Here is a 13,502-nt window from a genome sequence, read left to right as displayed (position 1 = left end):
CCCTGCTGGCCCCCTGCAGCTGCCCCTCACCCAGCATCTCACTGCAGAGGGCAGGAGCTGCAGTGAGTCCCAGGCCCTTGGGGCCATGTTGGCCCTCTTCTGCATCCCGGTCTCTCCCATCCTATCCCATCCCCCCAACTCCCTCTGTGTCATTCTTTAGCTTCCCTGTACCTGTCATTTTCTCTCTATTCTTGTGACCTCTTCTCTGTTTCACAAACCCCCCCTCCCCATCTGTCCCTAACTTCATCCCTGGAGAAGAACCGGAACACCCACTGTACATTTTTCACTCTCGACGTTCTCCAGCACATGCAGATGGCCCAGTGAACAGGATTCAGCTTCAACATCCATGATAGACCTCACACCTGCTTTTATAAAGCTGAAGTTCATGAATATCAGTAATGCTGGGTGGGATGGGAAACAGGCACGCTGGAGAAACACCTGTGCTCCAGTCACAACAACATGAACTCCGGTGGGAGGTTGGGCCAGAAGACTCCAGAGGTCCTTTACAACCAACATTTCCACAGCTCCGGGCTCTTGCGATGCCAAAGGGAAAATTGCTCCTGGGGGATTTCAGATGCAGTTTTCCCTTCTACCTTCCATGTGCCACATAAAAGCACAAACTGGCATCCATCTCTGATGCAAACTTTCAGCAGTAGCCTGTCTTTGGCAAAGAAAGCTGGCGAGAGAAGCACCAAGATGTATGCAAAGAGAAAACCTGACGGACATTCCCTGTGCTGATCTAAAAAATTGAAGGGAAAAAAGGACTCGGAAACCAGAGCGGCCTTTTCCATCACCATGATTTAAGCCAACTTCTCAGTCTGGATTGCTCTGGGGAGGCACCTGGCAAGTATCCTGTGAAAGCAGAGCGAGCAGCTTTTATTTTAACACCATTGAAGTAATCCCTAGTAAGGCCTCTTTCTGAACACTGCTTCAGGGTTCAGTAGGCTCACGTAGACCAGATTAAATGCTCAGAGCTACCAATACAGAAGAGGGGAATGAAGAGGCTATTATATAAAATAATATTTGTGCAAGGGAAAAAACACACATACAAGATCTAATGGAGTAAAAATTCAGCCTTTTCATGTTTATCACAACTGTGATGTTTCCTTCAGAAAAAGATGGGAATGAGGAGAAGAAACCTACCTAGGCTGAAGGTAGAGCAGGACTAGTTAATGAATGACCAGGGATTACTTGGTCCAGAGAGGGCAGGAAAGAAATCCCAGGATTAGGATGAATTTTACTTCTGATGAAGCAGCATCAACAGCTGGGCAGCGTGAAGGCTACAGAAGACTACTGAGAAGACTACAGTCCCAGGCTTTTTGTGGGACCATTATCCTGCAAGGGGCTTTGCCTTGGCAAAGCAACGGCAAACCAAACATTGCCATTTGAGCATTCGAACTACAATGTCATGATCCCATGGGGGTCTATTCTGTAAGACTGAGAAAGACTTAGTTGAAATAATGAGTCCAGCTGAACAGTATCTCCAGGTGATAGAGCTCCATGGTCCGAGCACAGCACTATGCTATAAGCTTTACTGACTGAAGCTCTGCTTTTCTACACAAATGCTAGTGATCGCCATAGAGAGAAAGCATGTTTAGCTAGTTCTCCTCCAAAGCCCTTACATTGGTTAAAGCCAAATGAACAGGAGGGCCCTTCTGCAGATAGCCACAGCAGGTAGAAAGGCAATCGTTTGTTAAATCCATCTGGAGAACCATTCCAGCAGAAAACAGAATCCTTACCGGAGTGTTGGCAGAACTCCCCACATCTCCAGGCCAGGGGGATGTCAGCAGTATACCCGCACCTTTGATGTTTGGGGTCCACAATAAAGATGGTTTCCATTCTGTCACATCCTCTGAGCTTAAACTGCCAGCAGGAGCTGGCTCATCTTGGGACTCGGTACCACTCAGGCACGTGACCTGCCAGTCCAGAAGTACCCCTGTAAAGACCTTGACAGCCTGCATTAATACACAGGCATGCATTTGAGAGGTAAACACTGCCAAATAATCTTACTTGCATCAGATACAGAGGTGCAAATTGAGCCTTACTTCTGCTGAAACTTTCCTTACAGACAGCTCATTTTCTGTGTTCATAAACTGTAGTAAAGACCTGTTTTAGCACAATGGCTCAAACCCTGCCTACAGTGAAGAAGCTGTTTAGACAAGCCGCAGTTTTATTTCCTCACTGCTGTCTTGCCTCCCAGAAATTAATCAATATCAAAAGCTCCGTGTGAAGACTGCATAAAAAAGCCAACTGCAAGTGCCTTTACTTGTTACTATTTTTATCAGGCATCGTGCAGTCAGTCTGGTTTCATTTGAGAATGTTAGGACAAGTTCAGTTCACATTTACAAGGAACCACAGCAGGTCCCATCCGTCCCTCCACTCCCCAACACCACACCTTTGCAGCATCCCTAGGGGCAATAAGCGCAGAACAAGAAACCTTCCTTCAAAATAAGGCCCACAGCCTGTGGTTTCAACAAGATGCATGGAACACCAGCTGAGAATAACCTCTGCTTTAATTACACCTAGCTCTGCTGTCTACATAAGGAGATCAGCTCCTAAATGATCCCTAGCCCTAAAGACACAGATCTTCCCTAGGGCAATGCTAGGTAAATACCAGAGCACAGGGACACCTGGTCATTCAGTTTAAGCTGATGGGGAGAAGGACAGACGACCAGAAACAGAAAAATAAGATGAGGGAGAAGACTGAGAAGCAGAAAGAGGAAGAAAGGTGCAGGGAAAAGGCTAGAGAGATGGAGAAATCAAGAAAAATAGGGGTGAGGAGCCCTGCAAAGAGATGGAGGAAGAAAAGTAGGGCCGGGCACCAGGACAAAGGGGGAGAGAAGGGGAGGAAGAAGGAAGGAGGGATAGAGAAAGGCAGGGGCAGGGAGTGGGACACAGAGATGGAGAGAGGAATGCATTTACAGATGTGCAGTAGGGAATGTAGTGCTTGAAAGCAGTTCGAATGAGGGTTATTAACAGTGGAAGAAGCTGAAATAATTAAATATAATTTTTGTGTAGTGTCCTAGCTCCCTCATATTTAGTGTTCTATACACAACTGTGCCTGTTTAACATTTTAGGAAAAAACTGTGGATGTTAGAGGGAGATTCTGTCATGGGGAGTCAGTGAGAACATGTGTACCACATCTTTTTAGGAAATGGGTTTGGTGAGTGTAGGAATTAAAACAGAATAGTGGGGTCCAGGAAATGCTACCTGTTGCTCTCGGAAACAGGAAGGACTGCATAAGTCCCTATTGCTGCACTCTAGCTCATAGGATTTAGTAAGAGCAAGAGTTCACTGGAGGATCCCCATTGACTGCACTGGACTTTAGATGGAGTCCATGGGGCTGTAAGTGGAAGCTTCCTGTAGCCACACATCTCAGAAAGTTTGCAGGCTTTGGAACCTGCCACACCACAAAATGCCTGTCTGCAGCATAGAACAACTATGGAAATACCCACAGCAAAATTGCACTTTGGCTCGTCACAAAGGTCAAAGTCTTTTGTAGGAGGTGATGAAATTTTACATTCCATTTGTGAAATGCTTAGAGGATCAAACTGCATCTATTTTTATAATGTCTTACTGTACTGGCTTAGTACCACGAAATTTATGTGAGGCCCTGGAGTGGAGGAAAGATTTCTCTCTTCAGAAACAGAGGAAGCATAAGTTGACTGTGGAACTGTTATTGACAAAGCCCTCGTGTTTTCAAAAAGCCATCCTCCACCTAAATCCTTGTTGCATTTCTTGGAAAGCTGTTGCAAAGATCTTGAGATCATATTAAAAAGTTCAAGACTCGAAGTGGTGGATTTACTTGTCTCATCTTTAAACTGTTCTGCATGTGAACAACTTCAAGCTTTTCTCCAAAACTACTACTGGACATGTTTGCAAAATAAAATGTAATCCCACTATGCCCCAGCTCTTGACATTAAGGAATACCTCCCAAATACTTCAAGAGTCATTGTAGAACTGGGAGGTAACAATGCTAATCTAATTCTTTTTCCCATCTCTGTACCAAAAAAAAGCCCCGATGCAGTGGAAATCCTGGAAGTGTGTAGTCTAGAAAAAGGAAGGGCTGTATAAGGACTCATGCTTTTGTTGGCCATGCTCCTGATTTGTCCAGCATGATCTAGTAATGTTGTTATGGGCAGCTTGAATGTGGTTTTAAATAATAGGGTCTTTCTCTGTGATATAAGATTAAAATATAAAGATGCATTAAAATAATTTTGAAATATTTACTAAATTGTGAAATATACATAAACTATTTTTTGTCAGGGTTCAGGATGATCACTAACCCATTGTTCTGGGTCACTTAATAGGAAGAAGAGCGTTGGTTCACTCTGGAGCTGGTGCATGTTAAAGCGTGAATGCCTACACAGACTAGGCGGAAGACACTGGTAAGTAAAAAATGGCATTTAAACCACATACAGTAGGTCTTATGTTTTCCTCTTAAAAGTCACACATTATCCTATGAAACTCAAACTATTTTATCCAGGGAAAAGAATAGTAGTTCTAAGAGCAAGCCTGGAAAGAGCTTCTAGGAGCCAAAGCTTGAGTACAAATCAAGCTCTTTGCAGAACTACGAAAGGGAAGGTAACATTTTTTGATCTGGTCCTAAGAGTGTTTAAGCATAAGTACAATTCAGCTCTTCTGTGTCATGCCTTTGAACGTGACTCTGAAATTGCTGAACTGGAATACAGTTTCTTTATGCTGTGGGTTTTTAGGCTGCTAAATCCCTATTTTCAAGAGGATTAGAACTTGCATGTGTTCTATAGAATCATAGAATCATAGAATAGTTTGGGTTGGAAGGGACCTCTAAAGGTCATCTAGTTCAACCCCCCTGCTGTGGGCAGGGACATCTCCAACTAGACCAGGTTGCTCAGAGCCCTGTCCAACCTGACCTGGAATGTTTCCAGGGATGGGGCATCCACCACCTCTCTGGGCAACCTGTGCCAGTGTTTCACTACCCTCATTGTAAAAAATTTCTTCCTTAGATCTAGTCTGAATCTACCCCCCTTTAGTTTAAAGCCATTCCCCCTTGCCCTATCACTACAGGCCCTATTAAAAAGTCTGTCCCCATCTTTCTTATAAGCCCCCTTTAAGTACTGATAGGCTGCAATAAGGTCTCCCCAAAGCCTTCCCTTCTCTAGGCTGAACAACCCCAACTCTCTCAGCCTGTCCTCATAGCAGAGGTGTTCCAGCCCTCTGATCATTTTTGTGGCCCTCTTCTGGACCCGCTCCAACAGGTCCATGCTGAGAACTCCAGAGCTAAACACAGTGCTCCAGTTCTCCATTCTCACCATAATGGAGAAGAGGCGCAGAATCCCCTCCCTCGGCCTGCTGGCCACGCTTCTTTTTATGCAGCCCAGGATACAATTGGCCTTCTGGGCTGCAAGCACATGTTGCTGGCTCATGTCCAGCTTTTCATCCACCCGAAGTCCTTCTCCACAGGGCTGCTCTCAATCCCTTCATCCCCCAGCCTGTATCCATGTTTGGGATTGCCCCAACCCAGGTGCAGGACCTTGCACTTGGCCTTGTTGAACCTCATGAGGTTCACACAGGCCCACTTCTCAAGCTTGTCCAGATCCCTCTGAATGGCATCCCATCCCTCAGCCGTGCCGACCGCACCACTCAGCTTGGTGTCATCTGCAAATGTGCTGAGGGTGCACTCGATCCCACTGTCTATGTCGTTGAGGAAGATATTAAACAGTATTGGTCCCAGTACGAACCCCTGAGGGACACCACTTGTCAGTGATCTCCATCCGGACATGAGCCGTTGACCACTACTCTCTGTATGAGACCATCCAGCCAATTCCTTATCCACTGAATAGTCCATCCATCAAATCCATACCTCTCCAGTTTAGAGAGAAGGATGTTGTGGGGCACCATGTCAAAGGCCTTACAGAAGTCCAGACAGATGACATCCATAGCTCTTCCCTTGTCCACTGTCACTCCATCATAGAACTCTCGGATCACCTCCCTGTCCTCCATGTGCCTTAGCATAGCTTCGAGGAGGATCTGTTCCATGATCTTCCCAGGCACAGAGGTGAGGCTGACAGGTCACTAGTTCCCAGGGTCCTCCTTTCTACCCTTTTTAAAAATGGGTGCAATATTTCCCTTTTTCCAGTCACCAGGGACTTCACCTGACTGCCGTGACTTTTGAAATATCATGGAGAGTAGCTTGGCAACTTCATCAGCCAATTCCCTCAGGACCCTGAGATGCATCTCTTCAGGTCCCATAGACTTATGGATGTTCAGGTTCCTCAGGTGGTCTCGAACCTGATCTCTTACAGTGGGAGGGATTTTGCTCCCCCAGTCCCTGCCTTGAGGTCCATCCACTCGAGAGGTGTGGGAAGAGAGGCTGCCAGTAAAGACTGAGGCAAAAATGTTGTTGACTACCTCAGCCTTCTCCTTGTCTGTTGTTACCAGTTTGCCAGTCGTGTTCATTGGGCGGGTACACTTTCTTTGACCTTCCTTTTCTAGCTGACATACCTGTAGAAGCCCTTCTATTATTCCTTGTGTCCCTCGCCAAGTTCAGCTCCAGCTGCACTTTGGCCTTCTTGACCCCATCCCTGCACAACCGGGCAACATCCCTGTACTCTTCCCAGGATACCTGTCCCTGCTTCCACTGCCTGTGCATTTCCTTCTTGCCCTTTAGTTTGACCATCAGGTCTTGACTCATCCATGCCGGTCTCTTGCCTTCCTTTACTGATTTCTTACACGTGGGGACAGAGAGCTCTTGCGCTCTGTGGAAAGCGTCCTTAAAGATCTGCCAGCTCTGTTCTGCTCCCTCGTCCCTGATTCCTTCTTGCCCTTTAGTTTGACCATCAGGTCTTGACTCATCCATGCCGGTCTCTTGCCTTCCTTTACTGATTTCTTACACGTGGGGACAGAGAGCTCTTGCGCTCTGTGGAAAGCGTCCTTAAAGATCTGCCAGCTCTGTTCTGCTCCCTCATCTCTGAGGGCAGTTTCCCAGGGGGTCCTAAGGAGCTGACTAACTCCTTGAACAGCTGGAATTTTGCTTTCCTAAAATTCAGGGACCTGACTTTACCCTTCGCCTGTCCCATATGCCTCAGGACAGCGAACTCCACCAGTGCAGTGATCACTGCAGCCCAGGCTGCCTCCAATCCTGATGTCACTGATTAGCTCACATGGCTGGTGACCAACAGGTCCAGTAACGCATCCTCTCTGGTAGGACTGTCTATTACCTGGCCTAAGATGTTATCCTCAGTGCACTCCAGGAGTCTCCTGGATTGCCTACAGCTCGCTGTGCTACTTTTCCAGCAGATGTCGGGGTGGTTGAAGTCCCCCAGCAGGATGAGAGCCCGCGAGCGCGATGCCTCCTGTAGCTGAAGTAAGGCTTCATCAATAGGCTCCCCTTGATGGGGTGGCCTGTAGTAAACACCGACCACAAGGTTCTAGGTTGGTAACTGTGGTTTTCAGGTAGGTTATCCTTCTTCAGGTTTTGATTGCATGGCTGCTGAATGTGCTCAGTTTTTTTTTCAATACTAAATACGTTGTTGCATTTATTACAAACAAAACTCTCCTTGCACTTTTTTCAGCAATGCGCTCCTCCTGGGTAGGAAGCACAAATTGAATATTGTGTGTACACACACCCTCCAGTGGATGTTTTGCTACAGCACAGGGTTTGTGCTTTTCTATAAAGGACAGTTTTGTGTTTCTATCCACATTGCTGTTCTCTCTGGTAAGTTTCCAACCATTACTGTGTTTCATTTTCTCAGTCTTACTCTGTCCAGTTACCAGGATGCTACCAGCCAGTAATATTCAGGCCCTTCAGGGCTGTGGTGAGTGGCCTGGCAGACACACGTGGCTCCATAAAGAAACAAATCCTTTTTTGTGTGAGCAAGGGTAGAAACTGGCAGTACACAGCACCCAGCCTCAGTGGAGTGTTCTGGTTGATGAAACCTCTCCCAGACGGACTGCAATAACTGACAGAAAAAGCTTTATCTTCCCTTTCACAAGAACCTTTAAACTTCCCTTTTGAATAAAAGCTTATCTGCTAATCGGTTTGACCCCTGATTCACCTGTTCAATAAAGGAGTTCATCACTTTACCTTTTAGCCATGAGACTGGGCAGTGGTAACTCTCACTGAGAGTGTGAATGAGGTTCTGTTTTTTATTCCTGGGCAACGCACTATTACATTTATTGCAAAACCCCTACAGTACCATTAATAAAGAGATTTTTAATCCTCATAAATCAAACAGGGTCTTAATTTGATATTTAAGGGCAATTCAAGGAAGATAGTAATAAAAAAAGAGAAACAGCTGTGCTTGAGAAATTGTATGATCTCTGGAAGCAAGGTCAGGCTTCGCAGGAAGATTACAAAGCTGTGGTTCATATACGCAGGGAGAAGACACGAAAGGCCAAAGCTCAGTTAGAGTTGAAACTGGCCAGTGTTGTTTCAGATAACAAGAAGGGCTTTTTTGAGTACATTAATAGCAAGAGGAGGTCTAAAGAAAACATTGGACTCATACTTGTTGAAGATGGTCATCTGACTAATAGGGATGAGGAAAAAGCGGAGGCGTTCAATGCTTTTTTTGCCTCAGTCTTTAGTAATACAGATAGCCCTTGGGCTGCCCGGTCCTGAGTCGGAGGACCATGAGTGTGGGAACAGTGACTTTCCATTTGTGGACACTGCAATTGTAAGGGACCAGCTGTATCAGCTGAATGTTCACAAGTCCATGGGGCCTGACGGGATTCATCTCAGAGTATTGAAGGAGCTGGTGGATGTTATGGCAGGAGCCCTCTTTATCCTTTACCAAAGGTCTTGGGAGTCTGGGGAGGTCCCTGCTGACTGGAAGCTGGCCAATGTTATTCCAATTGACAAGAAGGGCATGAGGGAAGACCCAGGGAACTACAGACCTGTCAGTCTAACCTCAGTTCCTAGAAAAATTATGGAGAAGATCATACTGGGTACTATTGAAAGGCATTTAAAGAACAATGCAATCATCAGGCACGGTCAACATGGGTTCGCAAAAGGGAAGTCCTGTTTAACTAATTTGACATCCTTCTATGATAAGGTCACCCGCCTCATGGACGAAGGGAAGGCGGTGGATGTAGTTTTTTTGGATTTTAGTAAGGCTTTTGATACTGTCCCTCACAGCATCCTTCTGGACAAGTTGTCCAGCTCTGGGATGAGCGGGTTCACAGTGTGCTGGGTGAAGAGCTGGCTGAAGGGCAGACCTCAAAGGGTTGTAGTGAATGGGGCTACACCCGTCTGGTGACGGGTCACCACTGGTGTTCCTCAGGGCTCAATTCTAGGACCAGTCCTGTTCAATATATTTATCAACAATCTGGATGCAGGATTGCTGATGATACCAAACAGGGAGGTGCTGTTAACTCTTGAGGGACAAGAGGCCTTTCAGAGGGATCTAGATAGATTGGAGCATTGGGCAATGATTAATGGGATGGAATTTAACAAGTCCAAATGCCAGATCCTGCATCTAGGATGAAGTAATACCGGGCACAAGTATAAATTGGGAGAAGAGTGGCTGGAGAGCAGCCCTGCAGAAAGAGATCTGGGGGTGCTGGTTAGCAGCAAGCTCAATAGGAGCCAGTAGTAGCCAAGAGGGCAAACTGCATCCTGGGGAGCATCAAACACAGCATAAGCAGCCGGTCAAGAGAGGGGATTATCCCGCTGTATTCAGCGTTGGTGCGGCCTCACCTGGAGTACTGTGTGCAGTGCTGAGCCCCACCATTTAAGAAGGACGTTCAGGTCCTCGAATGCGTCCAGAGGAGGGCAACAAAGATGGTGAAGGGCTGGAAGGCATGTCCTCTGAGGAGCGGCTGAGGACTCTGGGTTTGTCTCGTTTGGAGAGGAGGAGGCTGAGGGGCGACCTCATCACTCTCCACAGCTCCCTGAGGAGGGGACGTGGAGAAGGAGGTGCTGATCTCTTCTCCCTGGGATCCAGTGACAGGATGCCTGGGAATGGTTCAAAGCTGCACCAAGGGAGGTTTAGGCTGGATGTTAGGAACCATTTCTTTACCGAGAGGGTGTTCAAACCCTGGAACAGGCTTCCTGGAGAGGTGGTTGATGCCCCAAGCCTGTCAGTGTTGAAGAGGCATTTGGACAGTGCCCTTAAAGCATATGATTAATTTTTGATCAGCCCTGAATTGGTCAGACAGTTGGACTAGGTGATCATTGTAGGTCCCTTCCAACTGAAATTATTCTATTCTATTCTGTTCTATTCTATTCTATTCGATTCGATTCTATTCGATTCTATTCTATTGTATTCTATTCATTTAAAGACTTTCAGAAAGGATTGATAATTATCCTGGCATTATAGTAGCTTGATTTCTGCCGGCTTTGCATCTCTCTACATTACTTTTGCATCAATCACTTTTGAGGTATTATTTCTAGGTTAATTTTTTACAAGATTTTGTAGTCTCATACTTGATGACAAGTCTTTGCAAGTTGGAATGGAGTTGCAGTTTCCAAGGGGAGGCTTGTTATAAAATAGTTTACGTGGTACTATCTTAACTAATAATCTTAACTTAATCTGCATGTTGTAGGAACCTATGGAGTCTGACATGCACAAGGCTCACTCTTACCAATTCACAAGAATGCTGTGTGACAGAATTAACACTTCGGTGATGGATCTTCTCAGAAGAAGAGAGGATTTATGCTGACTATGATGGCAGATCAACAAAGGCAGTAAACCGGCAAGAGCAGACCTTGGATACAATGCAAGGTCAGTGTCTTGCAATGCTGGATTGTGGCAGTTGGATAAAAAGAGGGAGTGGGTGTGTATGCATGTGTGTGAAGGTGTCCTCACCCATTGTGTTAAATAGCAAATAAAAGTATTCATTAACATAGCTGTAAGTCCAGCAACCAGAACAGTAAGAGCTGATGCTAATGGCAGAGATGCCATGCTCTTTAATGCATGGCATAAACTCAGAGTGCTGTGTAAGAAAGTACAATTGCTAATGAAACAGCAGCGACTTTCCAGATCCTAATGTCACTTATATTCTTTTGGTGTCTTTCCATTATCTCAGCTGCTGCCAAAGTTGATGTAAGAAGAGCAAATTTCCCAAAAACAAACATGATTATCCAGGAATTTGGAGGCAACTGGGCATGCAAAAGATGCCTCCTACCTCTTCCATACTTGTGTCTTATTTGCTTTCTGTGCTTTGGGAATGAGAGGATTCGTGCCCCAAGTTCTCCAAGCATGTACTCAGCCCCAAAGCAGGTGGAAGGCTGGACAAGTGACCCTTCCTAGCCTTGTAGCTAGGAACATATGGGCACTGTATGGAAGGTGCGGCCCCCGGTAGACTTTCACTGGGACGTTTAGGCTGTTACAAGAGCCCTCAACACTGTGTGGGTTGTGTACCATGAGGCGGGCAAAGTTGACATCTGCTGCCAGCATGGGCCAGCCGTACCAGCAGCAGCACACCCTTGTACTTGCTCTCTGGGACTGTAGGTCAGGCTGGAAAGTACAGCAATCCAATATTTGCTTTGTATTGAGGGGCCAAAGTAAGGGAATGTGGGACTTGTCTTCCTATTAGGGGAGCGCACTGAAGCTGTGTCTGCAGCGCTGACAGTGCTTGTGGAGCTTGCCACAGCGCTGAGGGATCACTTACCTGCAGGGTGGCTGTTGCACAGTGTTGAAGGAGCTACTTTTTGTGCCATTCCCTATACAGCTCTGGCATGTTCCAGCACTTTTTGTTTGCTGGAGGAGCTGATCCTGGTCATTCCTACAGCCCCTCTCTTGCCAAATAAAAATTCAGGTAAGAGAAGAGCCTTGGGATCCCTGCAGGGGTGAGCACTGTTGTCTTTACTAGCCAGTTACCAAGGGTGAGATTTTTCAGATCACTTTGAGATGATTTCCCCTATGAGTTTTAAATTTTAAACGCATCTAGATCTTCTCAGATCAATCTGAAAAGAATAAGCCTGAGTGCCCGAGGGTTTGTGCGGCAGCAGCAGGGCTTGTGTGGCCCCTGGAGTGCCGCACTCTGCGGCAGCACAGCTTGGTGGAGGGGCACTCTGCTGCAGTCTCTCAGGGCACTGGGGGAAGAGCACGTCTGTGTCTCTTCTTCCTTGAATGCTGGGATGAAGATTCAACTGCATTTTAAGAGGTCTTGAGAATCTTAGGAGAGAATTGGAGTAGGGATACTGAATTACTGTTATCTTTAGAGACAATAACGAACACAACTGTTTTAACGTGGCTGAAGCAAAAAGGGAACTTAGGCAAGTTTCCAATATCCTCTCAAGTCACCCTGCTCCAATGCTGCTGGAAGTATAATTTCCACCCATCCTTGTCGCTGTAGCTATGTGTAACAGCACAAGGAGAGGATGTAGTGAGAGAGAGGGTAGAAACTGCATCACTTCCACAGCCTGGAGTCAGACCTGCTTGTTCGTGTGCCAGGCTAAAGGACGCAGGGAAATGCCAGCAGCCAGTCTGACGTAGAGCACACGAGACGGAGGCGTACTGAAAGATGTGTTGCTACCAGTATATTCACTGGAGCACATAAGGAAACAGACAAAGGACTTTTCCAAGGATATTGCAAGAATATAGAAGGATTACACGAACATGCAATATAAACATCCTGTTACCGTATTTACCCAGATACCCAATAATATCCAAAGTGTTACCTTGTAAATTGTGTTTGTTTACACTCGCATATGGAAGTAGCAGCAGAGGCTTGCAGCATTACTGTATGTACTGGAGGAGGATATTAAGTTTCCTATATCATTGGGAAAGAAGCCAGAATCGCTTCCCTCCCTCGTCCCCTCTGCAGAGTTCCTACAGATTTGAGCCCTCTGTACTGCTAACATTGAACAAAATGGTTGTATTAGAAGGAGGGGGTTTGTGTTCTAACTTTAGCAGAAAAACTGTTTTGCCATCAGACTACTCCGCAAAGCAGAGCTAGGCAGCTGAAGAGAAGTGGAAAACAGAAAAGCTACAGCAAAAGACTGCTGTGAGAAAGAGCTTAACAGCAAGGGATGAGGAAAGTCAAACAGCCTGAGAACCATAATGTAAAATGAGCGTGGGGGTCCAGCAGCATTGGAACGAGAAGCAGATATGGACAGAGAGGGTGGGTGGGATTAAAGATCAGGTGGAGAGTCTACCTGGAAGGACAAGCTTGCCCCCCTTGGTTGTTTCCCTCTTCACTGAGGGTGGATGAAGGCTTAGGATGATGTTCTGTCTGTTGGTTAAAAGAAGCTACAGTTCTTGTTTCCTGGCTGAGGCTTATCTTTAAAATAGGAATTAGTTGGCTAAAATAGAGTGAGCGGGTCTAGTACAAAGGACGGATGACAGCAGTATTTGTCCTTTTAGCATGTCCGAGGATATTTTAGCTGTATCGGAAACTTCTAGTAGGCTATCTTTGGTAAGGAGGTGGCTGGCCAGGTGGCCATCCGACACTAAAAGGCAACTGCCTGTCCTTAAGAGTCCCTACGTTCCTGTAAGAGAGCTGCAAAGGACAGAAGATTTTACTTTTTATATGCCTACCTGAAACCACCTGAGAATGTCGGTGTGATGAAATCACTG

Source organism: Pygoscelis adeliae, unplaced genomic scaffold (assembly GCF_000699105.1).
Source record: "Pygoscelis adeliae isolate BGI_AS28 unplaced genomic scaffold, ASM69910v1 Scaffold514, whole genome shotgun sequence".
Classification (NCBI taxonomy): Eukaryota; Metazoa; Chordata; class Aves; order Sphenisciformes; family Spheniscidae; genus Pygoscelis; species Pygoscelis adeliae.
The sequence above is the reverse complement of the archived record's forward strand: the minus strand, read 5'-3'. Positions refer to the sequence as shown.